Below are 15560 nucleotides of genomic sequence, written 5' to 3' on the forward strand. Positions count from 1 at the left end.
GTGGCAAGTCCTAGGTCGCAGCACCAGCCGTCCAAACACCTCGGTCCCTCGGTAGTTTAAGACTATCTGTTGTCACCTGACAGCGTAGCTCAGCGGTTGAGCGTCGACCTAGGATCCAGGACATCCTGGTTCAATTCCCGGCCAGGGCACATGCCCGGGCTGCAGGCGCGATCCCGGTGGGCGCGGGCAGGAGGCAGCCGATCAATGACTCTCTCTCATCATTGATGTTTCTATCTCTCCCTCTCCCTTCCTCTCAAAATCAATAAAGACATATTTTTTTAATTAAAAGAAAGAAAAGATTGTCCACTGTCAACAGAACTAGAGGATCCAATGGGCTGTTCGGCAGAAAAGCAGGGAATGAACTAACCCCTGTTCAGGTTTGACTGATTTGAAATAATGGGTGAAGCCAGACTAAGCTTTGGACAAAGAACATTTATCCTAAAGGGCCTCTAGACTTTTTTATGGGGACACATAAAAGATAAAGTTTAGGGTGCAAAACCAGCAACTGTCGACGCATTGAGGGTCCACAGATACCGTACGAAATGATTCTTGATGTTGGCGATTCCATTGCTTCGCGGTATCAGCAGGGCCTGGGCCAGAAGGGTCATCAGCTTGAAAACAGGGATTGACAAAAAAAAAAAAAAAATTATTCATTTCTGTAGATTCTTTTAAATTTTGAAAATGAACCTTATGTTAATAAACACTGACTTTATAATCGTTCAAAGTGCGTATACATTTTGGGGGACACCCTATACATAGCATCACAATAAAAATTAGACTGGCCAGTGAGTGATTTTCAGATGGACAGAGGATGGACCAGACTTGGAGGTGAGCAGCTTCGCTGTCCTTACGGCTGGAGGAAGCCCGTCCTAAGTGCCTTAGTTAGCCCCTTAGTTACCTGGCCCCGGACATGCTACGAATGCGCTGAGACACGGACCCCTTGGCCCTCTGTCCCCGTCCCTGTGTGTGGACAAACTTCATCATTCTCGGACGAGCTCGGGGAAAACTGGCTGTGACTCGCGGAGACGGACGGGAACCCAGGTGGGGTCGTCCGGTCACCGCCCGCGTTTGGTGAAGCAGAGTGAGCTCAGGAGTACAGGTGGGCCTGGAAGACCAGGGGGCTGGAGCTGGGGGGTCCCAGGCCTGAGGACAGCTGTTTACCGGCTATGTGGGGTGTTCTGGTACTTTAACCGCTGGTGGAGCCGGCAGGTGCTCCCTGGTCGGTGTCGCCTGGCGTGATTCTCACGGGCGGGGCGGCCTCAGCCCGGCTGGCTTTGGGTGTGCAGCCAGCGGACCCGCGTTCTCACATCAGTGTGACTTCGGGTGTGTGATCACCTTTGCCATGAGGTGGGTACCGGCCAGTCCTAGAGCTCATGCTACAGGAGAAATCGAAGCCCAGGGGCGACACTCACCGGCCAGCCACTGGCCAGCCCGCCCTCTGCTTCCGCCACGGCCTCGGCTGGTCGCAAACACGGGAGGATGCTGGCTACTCAGCCTGCGATCTCTCAACGAAAACCACCCACCATCTCGCTTCTGTGTGTAATCTAAGGAACAAAATAAACTGACCAACAAAATAGGTCCAGAGGCCTGGAAGCAGGGAGCAGACTGAGGGACCTCGGAGGGAAGGGGGGGATTAGCTAAAGGGCTTACGTGCATCTGTGCGTAACCCCTGACGCAGGCAGTGGAGGTGAAGGCCGGGGGGGCGGGAGGTGGGGGGCAAAGCGGGGAGAAGGGGCCGAACGTAATACTCTCAACAGTAAAATAATTTTTAAAAAAACAAAACATTCGCCACCAAATGAAAATGGAAGTAAACATAATTAGGCCCGTGACCGAGTCATGTTCCCCACAAAGCTTGTATTTCGTGTCCTTCACTCTATCGGACTTGGGGTCCGTGTACTTATGAAGAGGGAGCCCCTGCCTATCCAATGTGAAATTCTCTAGGGGAAACGGAACCCTTTGGGGACAACGACACAGTGCGTACGGGCTTTTGGGTTATTTTTAAACACTTTACAGGAGCTGTAGTAACTCAAATAGAAGAAAATGTTGGCATTGTTTTTAATTTAAACACTTTGCTGGAGGAAACCTCACACGGCTAAAAACTGTTGGCATAATGTGTGCAAACTTGGACGGTTACACATGGAAACGTAAATAAAATATCAGAACAGATTAGAATATGAAGCCACATTTAATTAAAATTTCCGAATAATCCATATTCATTAAATCATTTCTGCCCTTTGGTGTCGGCAGCTCCCTCCAGACACCGACGCCCTTGGAGGGCTTATTTAAAAAACAATAACTTAGCTTTCTGTTTCGCGCAGGAATAAAATGCTATTAATTGTTCAGTTTTGCATCAACCACGACTTGGAACTTAGGCAAGGAAGTATTTTGCCTTCATGAATTTCTCACGAAAGCGTTTAGAGAGTGTTCCGAAGGCGGCGTCTGCACAAACCCTGAGCCAAGTCGGAAATAAGGTGCTTCTGTTGGTGGTTCTCAGTGAGGCAGGCGAGTGGGGGCCAGAGGCGGTAACACGGACACCAGTCTGTTTGCACAATAGCAGAGAATTAGAAATATTTAATTCATGTTTTTTAAAAATCCCGTCGTGCGTGTGGGTGTGCATGTCTCAGAAATGTTTCCCCCCGGCCGCTGCCCCCCTGGACTCAGAGGCGGCTACTACACGTGCGTGTTTTCCGTAAGTTTACGCCAGTGTCAGTCGTCCTTGGCCCCAAGAGCTCAGATGCTGCCCAGGGCCCCTGTTGGAGCCGTCAGCGCCCTGGCGTCCCTGTGACCAGGCTGATGTTGGAATCGCTGCTCGGGGAGGTGAGCGCAGGAGCGGAGACGCAGAGCCGGGCGTCCGCGTTCGGGGCATTTACTAAGTTCCCTGGATGCCCCTGAGCACCGGAGCGACCAGCCTGCCTCCCCCTCGGGACAGAGACTTCCACACATAGTGGGACCACAGGTGTTAGGAGATGGGCCATCTAGCTGTTCAAGGGAAGTCAGGCCAGTGCTTGAATCAAGCAGAAGGTGACAGACGACAGGCTTGCTGACGGGCCAGCCCTCGCTGCACCGAGAGGTTGCTGAAGCCCCGGCAGGCAGGAGCCCGGCCCTATGGGGGTGAAACTCAGCTGAGCTTTTTCTAGTAAATCAGAGTCTTAGGACTTGAGAAGACAATCTCCGCCGTCCGTGTGACACTCACTGCACTGGGCAGGCGGACAGGGACCTATGAAGCTGTAAATAAAATAAAATCTCACAGAAACTTTGGGCCCGCTGGTCCGGGGAGAAAAGCCTGGCTGTGGCGTCGAGTGTGACTTCAGAGGCTCCAAGTTTGGAGGCGGTTGGTCCCGGCCCCCTGGGGCTGCGACGATGGAATCCTCACCCCGCAAGCTGACGTCGTCCAAGATGCAGGCAGCCTCCCCCACCCTCTCCTTGTCTCCTAGAATCAGAGAAAGGGGAGTGCGTGACCCTGAAAACTTAGTTGTCTCTTTTCCAATCCCAGTTGGAGCTCCGGCCGATTCAGAGCAGCAGTTATGACCTAAACGGCTGTAATCAGGGGTCGGGACACCCATACGTGACCCACGTCCTTTCGAAAGTAATTCCCAGCCGTTTGCAGAATGAAACGGCAGATCCATTGCTTCTTTTATGATAAATTAATAATCGAGAAAGGAAAGAAAGGCTGTGGTTTTTAAAATGAACTCTGGTACGCGTCTCGTTTTTCTTCAAAACCCGCCTTTCGCGGGACCTCAGCTCGCTGTGCCCCGCGGGTGGCACGTGGCAGTGGCGAGGGCCTCTGGGAAAGAGGGGAAGACTGGCGTTGAGATTAGTTGTTTCCAAAGACGAAACACCTGGTACCTGGAGAAGCCACGTCCCCTTGCCGGGGACAGAGCAGCCGCTGGAGGGAAGTGTGGAGGGAAAGGGGCGATCGGAGAGCACAGCAGAGCACAACCCCCTTCGGAGCCAGCTGCAAGGCGGGCCCATATTTAAGTGAAAAAAGTAACTAAAAACGCAGGTTTTGTGATAATAGCTCTTTCTGTAGGGGTTACCTTTATTTTGAAATTATATATCTGCTCAAGGAAAAACTGTTTTGTCATCCAATCATACATCGAGGCTCTAGGGCACTTGCTTTTACATGGTAATTGTGTGTTTCATTTCCCCGGAGTTTTGTGCTGGGAGGGATGTTAGATTCCGGTTGAACCTGGGATGTTAAGTGACTTGATATGTATACATTTTGCATATAAATTTAACATCTGTCAAAACGGTAATTGATTAGCCTCTGAATTACAGAAACTATAATTTAATATTTTATAATTTAGATTAAATACTGATTGACAGGCATCCTATTTTGACAACTAATTTTAAAGTATATTATTTCTTGAATATTATTTTTTTGCATTAAAGATTTTTCTACTAAGACTGAACATTTAAAAATGTTATAAAGATATTACCGATGGATGCTTTCAAACTTAATTTTAGACTCTTCGGTCCTCGGGCCGATGCTCTAACCACTGAGCAAAACTGGCTAAGGCCTGAGCGTGTGTTCTAAGTTTTCATACTATTTTCTTTCATTCAGTCTTAGAGAAAAAGAATATTGGCCCAGTGTGTGAGCTAATAACAGTTTCACAACATAAACTGCCTAGTGCCATGTAAGACATGGACCCCTTTCCTCCATTAATGACAAAATATACTTCGATCAGAACAAATAAGCCCTTCCTGCGTGACACAAACGGTGAGAGGTAATTAATGGGAGGACCTGCCCCCTCCTAGGGGGTCAGCCGCACCCTCGGCTTCCTGTCGAGGACACAGCTGTCCCTGGGCTGACGTGTCCTGGAGGCGAACAGCCCCCCCTGAGGCAAGGACAGCAGGGAGCAGCGATGGGCCCTCGGGGCACCGGGCCAGCTGGGCGAAGGCCCTGGCACAGACCGACTTCCCCTGGCTGTCGGTGCCGTAAAAGCGTCCCCGTGACACGAGCATTTTACCAAATCCCGGGGAGCTGCAGGGCCGGGAAGAGAGGTGGGAACAAGACAGAAGACAAGTTCTGGAGTATAAAGCAGGTTCTCGGGCGCTCTTAGAACAAGTGCCTGTAAAAATAACTCCTTTGTTTTCCTAAACAACAGAGAAGCTTTGCTTTCACCGCAGGTGTGTGGGCCTTTCCAGGCGACCAGCTGGAGACCTGGGCGTGTGCTCTGTCGGTGGGGGTTTCGCTCTTTCTCTCTCCCCGACACTTAGTTTCACATTTAATGCATTTCTGGTAAAACACGGGTCTGTGCACTGAAGATATTCGGTGTGAATGCAGAAGCATAAAAACATGGAAACCACTTTTTTTAAAAATTCCCTTTTAAAAGCGGAAATAAACTCCATCATGCCTGCGCGAGTGGTTCCGGTTTCATTTACGGGACTCGCGCATCCAAAGATTTGGCAGACTTAGGTAAACTGCCCGTCAGAGTTTTCCTAACTCGTTTGTTTTTATTCGAGGGCATATGGTGAGATTCTCTGCTCGACCGAATACCATGACGTTAATTTTGGCATATTGCTGTAAGTGAGGCGAGGGTCCCCTTGTAATTAAATATTTGCAACGCCACCCAGAGCTCTCCGCGGGACTGTTTCCTCCCACAGCCGAGGGCGGACGCGATGCCAGCCCATTTCCTGGTGATGGGCGAGTGAAGAAGATATATAAGGATCCAAGAATTTGTCAATGAAACAACAGCAATCGATTTTCCACCTGTGGAAACACGTGAACCCCCTAATGAGATTCTGCACGAGAAAAGGAACTGTTGGATGAGTTAAAATATGACAGTTTAATAAAAATGCTCAGGTTCCAACAGATCGTTGAGCCGCGAGCTCTGAAAACTGCCGGTGTGACGTGGACGCGTCAGAAAGGCCCTGCCTCCCCCGGGGATGTGTGTCTGTCGGGAGGGCTGCCGCCTGCTCACATTCAAATAACCTAATTTCACCAATATGACTTTAAAACGGTTCTAGAATTCCCAGGACGGAAAAGGAAGGGCTCTTGTCCCCTTACATCCATTTTTTTAAAAATATATTTGCTGGGTGATCTGATGCCTACCTTTTAGTCCTGCCCCAATTTTACCCACCACGGGACACAAAACAGATCAATACTCCAATAAAACGTGCACGGGCCGGCCGAGCACCGAATACCAAAGGGATCTGGTCAACACGATAAAAATACGGCCCCTGATTTCCAGCCGTGGCCAGAGATGGTCATTCACAGGGCAGACGGGCAGCCTGAGGGCCAGGGAGCTGGCTTTTAGAGCTTCCTGCCTAAAGTATGCACGGGCCTCTGTCACCCCCTATTCCCTTGACTTCCTAAAAGAGATGCGCACACACACGCACACACGCGCACACGCACACACACGCACACACAGGCACACACACGCACATGCACACGTGCACACGCGCACCCACGCACATGCACACACACATGCACACGCACACACACGCACACATGCACACGGACACACACACGCACACACGTGCACACGCACGCACATACACGCACACACACGTGCACACGCACCCGAGGGTGAGGCGTGAGGACCAGAAGGGAGGCGTCGCTGATAAAACAAGAACTCGGAGCCCCACCGAGAGCAGGTCGCAGGCCTGCGCCTGCCCAGCGCCCAGCGTCTCGCGCTCCGCCCGTGTTCTGATGTGTCCACCCCGCTGAACCCCTGAGCCGCCCGTGCGGGGTCAGACACTCCCAGGTACCCCACCCGGGCGGTGTCGGGGGGCTGGCTTCCCGGGACCCAGTGAACTGGGTGTTTCCAGGAGCAGGGGTTTGGAGGGGAATCAGTGCAGCATGAGCAGTTTCCCTCGCGGGGACAGAGGTGGGTGGGCGCACCGAGCGAGTCCCGCCGGGGGCTGAGAACACGTCCCGTGTTTCAGGCGGCGACCGCACTGCCCACAGGAGAGCTCAGGGCCCCTGCTTGCTCGCTGCACGAGGCCATTTCATCTCCCGAGCTGGGGCAGAAACGCTCCTGTGACCCCCAACTAGGGCACCTGCCATTCGGAATTAAATCTGGAGTCGTCGTTAATGGAATAGCCGAGGGTTTAAACGAGTGCAGGAGAGGAAAGGCTGAAAAAGACTAAAGAATTGGTCAGTTCCGAGCTGGGCCCCCCACCTCCGCCCTCCCCGTGGCTTCATTCCGCCCGGTGTTTCCCCTCCAATACTTTGGCTGAATGCTCAGATTTATTGGCAGAAATGCAAAGTGAGCGCTTCGAGGCATCATCCAGTAAAATCCCATTTAAACAGCCAGCGGCCGACCTCCGCGTCCTCTGGGAAACCCGCCTGCGGTGTCTCTGTGCTTCGGGCGGAAACGCTGGAGCCTCTGGAATTAGAGCCAGTTCTGCCCAGACCTCGCTGAGCCCCCGGGAGAGGGCTGGCCGGCCGTTTCCAAGGGGACAGATGAAATTGTCAACATCGGTGACCTTTACATGGACACATCGTAAAATGAGAACACGGAGTCTGAACACACGGTTCCACTGAAAGGCCCCACGTGTCCTTACGTGGGCGACACAGGCTTTGTGACCAACACACCCAGCATTAAAGTCATCAGGAAACATTTCCTTCCATAAAAATGTCCATTTAATAAACATTTAAACTAATTTATAAAATATATCCTTAAGGCTAATAACATTAGCTTTCAGATGTTATCTGATTTTTATGGCTTTTTCTGAGGAGAAAAAACACCACGATGCCCATTTCCCAGATGAAGAAACAAACCGAGGTCCAATGGAAAATCTACGGTTGGCAATTGAGGGTTGAAGCTCTGGGTGAAACCACCCCCAACGCTGAGCCTGAGCGGACGCCGGGCCACGTCTGCAGACGCCAGTCGGGAACCGGCACCTCCGACTCGCCTGCTTGCCGCCGATTTGACTTCGGGCCGTAGGTGGAGTAAAGCCGCATGGACGGTGTTTTTGCTTTGATAAAACTTAAAGTGTGAACTGTCAACATCCAAATAAGCTGTTTGCAGCGACTTTTACTTGCTTTCTGGGTCCGTAGACGTCAGCCCATCGCCGAGTCGCGGCCGGGGGTGAAAGGGATCCACTTTCTCCCTGCGGAACCTCCCTCCTGACGCCAGTGTGACCTTCCTCCAGCTCCCTTCCCTCGGCCCCTTTTCCAAGGAACCGGCCCTGAACCCATCTCTTCCAAGGCGTCTCCGATTTTTGGTGACTGTCAGGCCCACCCTCAGCGGTGTGACGTTCTGGGGGCGCCCGCTCCTCTCAGAAAGCTGGACGGCGAGTGCAGGTTGCCGGAGTCATTAGACGACTTGGGGTCCAGTGAGGAAAGAAATCGTTTTTTGGTTTTGAAACATTTGTTCATAAGACTATAAGTTTAAACTATAATGAGTTTAAATAATGGGGTTTTTACACAACCATTAAGTGGCATATTAGAAGAAGTTTAATGATACAAAAAAAAGATCACAATGTAGTTTGAAAAATAAATTACATAAAATTATATGTAGAATTTAATAATGTTTTGAAGACATATGTCCAAAAGAATTACTCCAAGACATTAAGCAAGGTTATCTCTTGGTGAAGGGATACTGGGGGGGGTTTCAGTTTTGGCTGAATGCCAAAATTAATATTATTTCACCAATATTAACACTGAACCCACACGTTAAAGCTGCACTTTGAAGCTGCGTGCTTTGACTCCCCGCTTTAGAAGGGGTGTGTGTGCGACACATGATTGGATAGAAAGCGCTTTGGCTTGTTAATATCAGATAAATTCTGCATCATCTCTAACTATGAGGAAAAGGCAGGGAGCTCTAAAGAAACCCTAGAAGTGAATTAAGGAAGCGAACGAGTTAATTATTGTGGAATTCAGGTTCTGTTTATTTGATAAAATGCGGTTTATCGGTTCCCTTTCCTCTGTTCACGTGAAGCCGATGGGTCTCACTCGGTCCTGCCCTGGCCGGTGTGATGGTCACAACAGGCTTGTCTCTGTCCCCCTGACGGGCACAAAGCCTTTCTCCCAAATTCCCCGATTTGACGAGTAAATAATGAGCCTCCTTCCACCAAACCAGCTGCCTCTGACCGGCGACCGATCTCCATGGAAACTCCAGGTCCAAGATGCCGTAGGGAGGCGCTGGGGTGTGAAGTCTGAAAATCAGGACCCTCCCTGGCTGTGCCCGTGGGAGGCACGCGAGGCCCCCGCTTACTGCTCTACGGGGCTCTCACAGAAGCTGCTGTTTTATTTTGAAGTTCTCGGGTTTTTGTCTCCTGGCTGCTGGTTTTTATGCTAAAATTATGGCTCTGTGGTGGGTTCTGAGGCGTACTTTATGCACCGTCATAATTACAGGCTATTACAGTTCATTCTCCGCATCTGGATGGCTTTATGGGCATTTAAATGAAGTTTCTGACAATGAAACCGCGGCGCTGAGCGTTCCACACTCCGAGACACTGGGGTGCAGCCTCCGCGTTCCTGCTGTAAACCGCGAGGGGAGGGGTGCGCCAAAACCCGCGGCGGCCCCACACCGAGCTCCACACCACCCGACGCTGGGCAGCCCATCTGTATTCCAAGAACTTACAGGCGTCTGCCTCAGGGGCCACCAAAGCATCTAAGAGGAAAGTGCCCCAGGTGATGGTCAGTTCCCTCTGCCAAGGAAGACACCGAGGATGGAGAGCGTGACACACAGCGAGCGACTCCGCCTTTTCCCAGAAGCGCAGCCTCGCCCCGTGGCCCGCTCCTGTGTTTGCACCTTAGCAACGACCCCTCGCAGGTGCCGGGGCTTCCTCACAGCGTCGATGGGCACCTGGCCTCTTATGTCCCATCGAATGGCCGTGGCGAGAGTCACTGGGCCCCCGTCTCGGGCAGGTGACTGAGCCCTCGGCCAGGACGCGTCGGGTGAGTAGACTCTCGGAGAAGGTCTCGGTAACAATTGCAAACGTCCCCGGCATCAGGGCGCCTGAGACAGCGGCCAAGGTCTCAGTAGTTCTGAAAAGGAACGTCCCACTGAATTCGATGAAGAGCCGTGTAAGTGTGCAAACAGACGGAATACTAAATGCCAAATTTCCACTTTCAGCGACCGTCAGGAAAACGGGAAGGAAACCCCACTGAGAAAAAAGCGCAGGAGGCAGACAGGTGCTCCCCCAACTCGGCGAGAGGACGTGAGGAGCCCTCGCTCAGCCCCGCAGGCTGGTCCCCAGGCCCTCTGAGCGGGAACCGGAGCCCGCCTGGTCTTCCATCCGACTGTCCCCGCCACCGCGAAAGGGTTCATCCCACCAGCGTGCGCCGGGCATTGTCAGATCGTTACTGAGGAAAGGCGGCCTTCCGAAAAATAGTGTATTCTTTACAAGACGTCAACACTGTCCTAAGACCTCTCCAGAACCTGGGTGTACAACCTGGCTTCCTCTACGGGGCGCCCGGCGTTTGCGTGATTTAACACGCCCGGCGCTGTCTGCCTTCACCCCGAGGACAGGGACTTCCAGGTATGCCAGCAGCCCCCCGGATGAAGCGGGTCCTGCCCGGCTGATAACTGCCCACGAGGCTCAAGTCCCAGACACCCGACCTGCTCAATCCTGCAACACAGAGAGGACCAGGGCCAGAGAGGCATTTTCACGGGTAATTATTACGATTACCATTTTCCACATCATAAAAATGAGCCAGCTGCGAAGCCTTGGACCTCGCAACACCGTCTGACTGATCCTGTGCTGGAGGAGTTACCCGGTTAGTTGCCCGGCCGCCAGCACTGACTTGGTGGGTGAGGTGATGTTCATGCGAAAGCTGCCCTCTGCCGCGGGTGTAGCCCAGGCGGGTGGAGAATCGCTGATGTACCCCGGGCCGGGCACACAGCCCTTAGACCAGGAGGCAGGCCCGCTGGGCAGCTATTCCCGCTCTTCATGTCGGCTCCCGTGTGGGAAACCGAGAGCAAAGCCTGCGAATTAAACTCTGTTGTTCTAACGTCTACTTGAATTTATGCAGCAGTGACACTCTGAGGCAGGCGCTACAAAAGGGCAGCTTCTTTGCTTAGGGTGTTTGAATAAGCTTTAGAAAGTACAGACGGAGCAAAACAATGCCGTGGTTAGAAAAACAGAGACCGGATCATCCACTGTCCATCCCCAGAAACGCTCGTCGAGGCCGGTCCGCTGTTCCCTAGGCAAGAGCCGCGAATGTGCTCAGAATCACACGGTGTTTGGAAGCTTACGCTCTAAAGTAGTGTTTCCACCCCGGCCGGTGTGGCTCAGTGGTTGGGGACCGTCCCATGAACCAGGAGGTCACGGGTCCGATTCCCCGTCAGGGCACAGGCCGGGGTGCAGGAGGCAGCCGATCCATGTTTCACTCGCACATTGGCGTTTCTCTCTCTCTCCCTCTCTCTTCCTCTCTTTCTAAAATCAATAAAGACATATTTTAAAATAGTGTTTCCCAGTGTCTCTGATAAGAATCAACCGGGGAGGTTATTAAAACCAACAAGAAATTTCTTCATTTCTCACTTGTAGATTGTGGGAACCTGTTTATCTGTTTTTGTGTTTCAATAAGTTTCCCTTCCCTGGGCCTGCTGATTTTAATCATCTCAGAAATATGAGAAAAATTATTCTAAAGCTACTGATAAGGAAAATAAAAGCCAGTAGCTTACCAAATCTGCAAAACACAATGAAACATTAAATGATAACATTTTTCTTTAAAACAAGAAATACTTGAAATAAATTTAATGGCTAAGATTCTATACTAGATGCCTCTATAATGAAGATAAAATTCCATTAGCTAATAATTCAAAGTATTTGTTGAATAACATATTAGCATTCTCAAATTTCAAAATTAAAGGCATGAATAGAGTTTATTTTATCATTTAAAGTGGAAAATATCCAAGTTATACATTTTTACAAGTAAACATGTAAAAATATCTTATTACCAATTAATTGATGTCACTTGAAGAAAATTCAAAATCAAGATAAAGACAAATTAAAAATCATCTACAATCCAATTTCCTAAAATTCACTGCTATCAACGTTTCATTGGCCATCTTTCTAGACACTTACTAGTCATAGGATCCTGATTGTAAGTAGACATAGACGGTGTCCTCGTAATATGGGTGGGATGTGAAATCTAACAATGGTTATGGAGGCTTGTGTTTCGTTGCGGAAGCAGAGATCTCTCGTGCAGATGCTCCTGAGCCAAACGTGAATGTTCTGGGGGGCGGGGAGTAGCTGGACAACTGCCTGGAGAGCCCGCTGTGGGGGGGCTCCACGACCTCATCCTCAGAGGCACCCCTGAAGCTCCGTGACCGGCTGTGCAGAGCTGCTGGAGTCTCAGTTTCCTCTGTGATCAGCTCCCTAGGTCATAGCTTCTCCCATGCCCTGGGGGGGGGGGGGGGGGGCTCCGTGAACTTCAAAGGAACACGCCCAGCGCAGTGCCTGATGGGAAGGAGCTGCACCCCCAGGTGTGCAGACCAGCACAGGGACGTGGGGTGCACGGGTTCTTCTGAGTCAGAGATGGGCGACGTCCCTCATGGACACTCGTCTGCAAAGGAGGAGACATGTCCCTGGACTAATCGGCTCAAGGTCAGAGGAGCCGTATCTTACACGGGAAGTGAGAGTGAAGTGACATGATTATCTGAGAAACAAGCGCACAGTTTCCAAAACACAGACCGTATTTGCATTTAATGGCACGACTGTGATTAATGGAGCTTGGGGATGGGGAAGCCGTAGTAGGGGTGCTATTTATTATCTGGATGAATAATTTTATTCACTACTTCTTTTAGATGTAGAAACATGACCAGGGGAAATCTAATTAGAAATCAGAGGGTCTAAATTGTAATAAAGTCTTGAGCAGCTCAGGTTTCTTTCCTACTTAAAAGCATTTTAGAAACAAGAAAGAATTCAGAGATGGCTTTCTACTATAATTAGCTTTTAACCTGTATTTATGAAATGGGCTCTGGCCTGTGTAATACATTATGTGAGCAAATCAAGATAAATAATCTTTTTCTTTAAAAGGGGGGAAGGGACCAGTCGCTCAGCAGTCTCGAAATGTGAGTTATGCCGACTGGTCCTTTGGGAAACATCTCTCTCCGTTCAAACCGGTCCCCTGGGAAACGGTGCATCTCACGGCTCGATAGCACGATGGGAGGTTTCTATTGTGCGGAGGCTGCTGTCGAGGGGACCGTGGACACGGAATCAAAGCTAAGATTCCTGACAGAGAGCGAGGGCCACGCCGGCGGAGGGAAAACTAAGCACCTCTGGGACCCACGCTCCCATCCTTCCCTCTTTGAGACGCGTGCGGTGGTTGAAGCCCGTGTGTTTTCGGTTCTCCTGGAAGAACACAGGCCTGATTTTACAAAAATTACACTCCTGCAAAGAAATGTAGACGCCGACGAACATGAAAGTACAAACTGTTCTCTAAGACTCAGAACAGAGACTTTTTTGATGGAAAATCCCAAAAGCTTCAGGGTCCTGCCTTGTCGATTGACTTCTGTTTTCAAAGCATAGATACGAATGGTTTGTTTCCGTGAGCTTTGAAAATTCTACACACTGTTCTGTCTGCCGCGAGATGACAGATACGCCCATCCCAGCAGAAAGTGCCCCATTACTTCATTTTATTTATCGGTTTATTATTGACATGCACTTGACAGGCAAGACCCTATAGTGTCAGGTGTACCTCACAGTGATTTGCCGTTTACGTGCATTTTGAAATGACCTTCATGATCCCTCTAGCTCCCACCTGCCACTGTAAAATTATCCCAACATTACTGACTATTACTTATGCCGTCGTCAAGCCCCCAGGACTTACTGCTTTATAACCGGGAGTCTGTGCCTCTAAACCGCTCCCCCCGGTGTCGACCACTTTGGTTCTTGGGTCCGTGAGGCTGTTCCTGCTCTGTTTTGTCCGCGAGCTGTGGTTTTTTCAGTTCTACGGGCGAGTGAAGTGACACGGTCTTTGTCTTTCTGCGTCTGGCTTATTCCACTCAGCGTGATTCCCTCCAGGCCCAGCGGTGTTGTCACGAGGGGCGAGATTTCACTCTTTTTTATGGCTGAGTCGCACTCTGTGTCATGGATGTACCACAGCTTCATCTGTTCTTCTAGCACCGAGGTTGCTCTGGTTCTTACACAAAACCACAGTGAGCAGAGGGGTGCCTGTAGAGTTTGAAGTCAGGGACTGTGATCCCTCCAGCTTAGTTCCTTATAAAGAGTGTGTTTGCTGTTAGGGGTCTTTTGTGGTTCCTTATAAATTTTAGGATTCTTTGTTCTAGTTCTTTGAAATATTTATTACATTGGTATTTTTTTGGCATTGCATTGAATCTGTATTATGGACATTTTATGATATTATTTCCATCCATGAGCATGGTATATGCTCCCATTTACATGTGTCATCTTTAATTCCTTTCATCCATGTCCTACAGGGTGGGGCAAAAGTAGTTTACAGTTGTGCGTGTGCAAAACACAAGAATTTATTCTTCTATTATTATTTATTAATCACTGTATTGCTTCCCATATGAACACCTGTAAGTCTACTCTTGCCCACCCTGTATTATTTCGTGTACAGAGAGAGAGAGTCCAGCAGTCCCTGGCCCACTGGCCGATGCTCTCAGGTTAGTAAACAGGTTTCTTTTCTTCACATATGGTCCAGGCGCCCTCTGAACTGCTATTTCCACCTTGCCCAGGCGAGCGAGTCTGCGCCCACGCCCCTCAGCAATCCTCCCCGGTGATGAAGACCATCGCTCACCATCACCATGTCCCCACCTCGCCTACCCTCCCCGCCTGGCCCCCTCTCACTTGCTGGGCAGAGCCCTTTAATCAGCCTCGGTTCTTCTCAGGGGAGATTTCCTGCATGTGGGAGCGCGTTCGAGGTGTCGGTAGAACGAGCTGGGTTCAGGGACCTCCCACGCTGCCACTGACCCATCAACTGACTCTTCCAACGGACCGAGGGAAAAATTACTCAAGTCCTGAGCAAATGAAGCCGAGACACTACAAAATGCACCATCGTTAGGAAACAATTCCATCTGGATAGAGCAAGAGCATTTCTATACCTTATAACCTAACTGTTGGCCCAAGGTGTGAACTTTGAACCCACTTCTTTATCTCCAAAATCGAATCTATTTTGACATGAGCTGGAGTTTGGAGCAGAGGCAATAGAAATGTCCCTGTAAGTTCTGTACGTCATCATTTTTACAGAAACAGGCTTCACAATTTTTCTTTCCCAGATTCCCCCTGCAGAAATGCACAGAGCGTGTGCGTGACGAGGGCTGAGATAAGACACCCTAGGGCTCCAGCTATAGAGCCTGGAGTAACGGGCATCTCTGGCCAAGCTCATGGGCTCCATCAGTGCTTCTCAGACTCCGACAACTCCCCACTTCAGGTCTAAGTGGTCAATCAACACACGCAATCAAGCTCTGCCGATTTCAAGTGCTCCTCACACCTGCACTTGCAAAGCTCTGTCTTGTGCATAATAAAGGCATCATTTAAGTACCGTTTTGCCAGGTGCAAGGCCCATGCCGTCCCTCTGAGCCACGATTGAGTCGGCAACCTGGGGATGAACCCGAGGCCCTGTCTCTCAGAGTCACGTTGTTAACTGACAGCCCCGCCTCTCGCCATCACTTTAAGCACTGACACGAACAGCA

General features: G+C 50.4%; 1 protein-coding gene across 1 annotated transcript in view; it reads left to right on the top strand.

Annotated features, from left to right (window-relative positions):
• The window catches only part of GRIK1 (glutamate ionotropic receptor kainate type subunit 1), a 121559-nt gene that overhangs the window by 14127 nt on the left and 91872 nt on the right, over positions 1-15560 (top strand). The gene's annotated exons all lie outside the window — the stretch shown is intronic.

The sequence above is a fragment of the Miniopterus natalensis genome, chromosome 6 (assembly GCF_054644295.1).
Source record: "Miniopterus natalensis isolate mMinNat1 chromosome 6, mMinNat1.hap1, whole genome shotgun sequence".
NCBI classification, from domain to species: Eukaryota; Metazoa; Chordata; class Mammalia; order Chiroptera; family Miniopteridae; genus Miniopterus; species Miniopterus natalensis.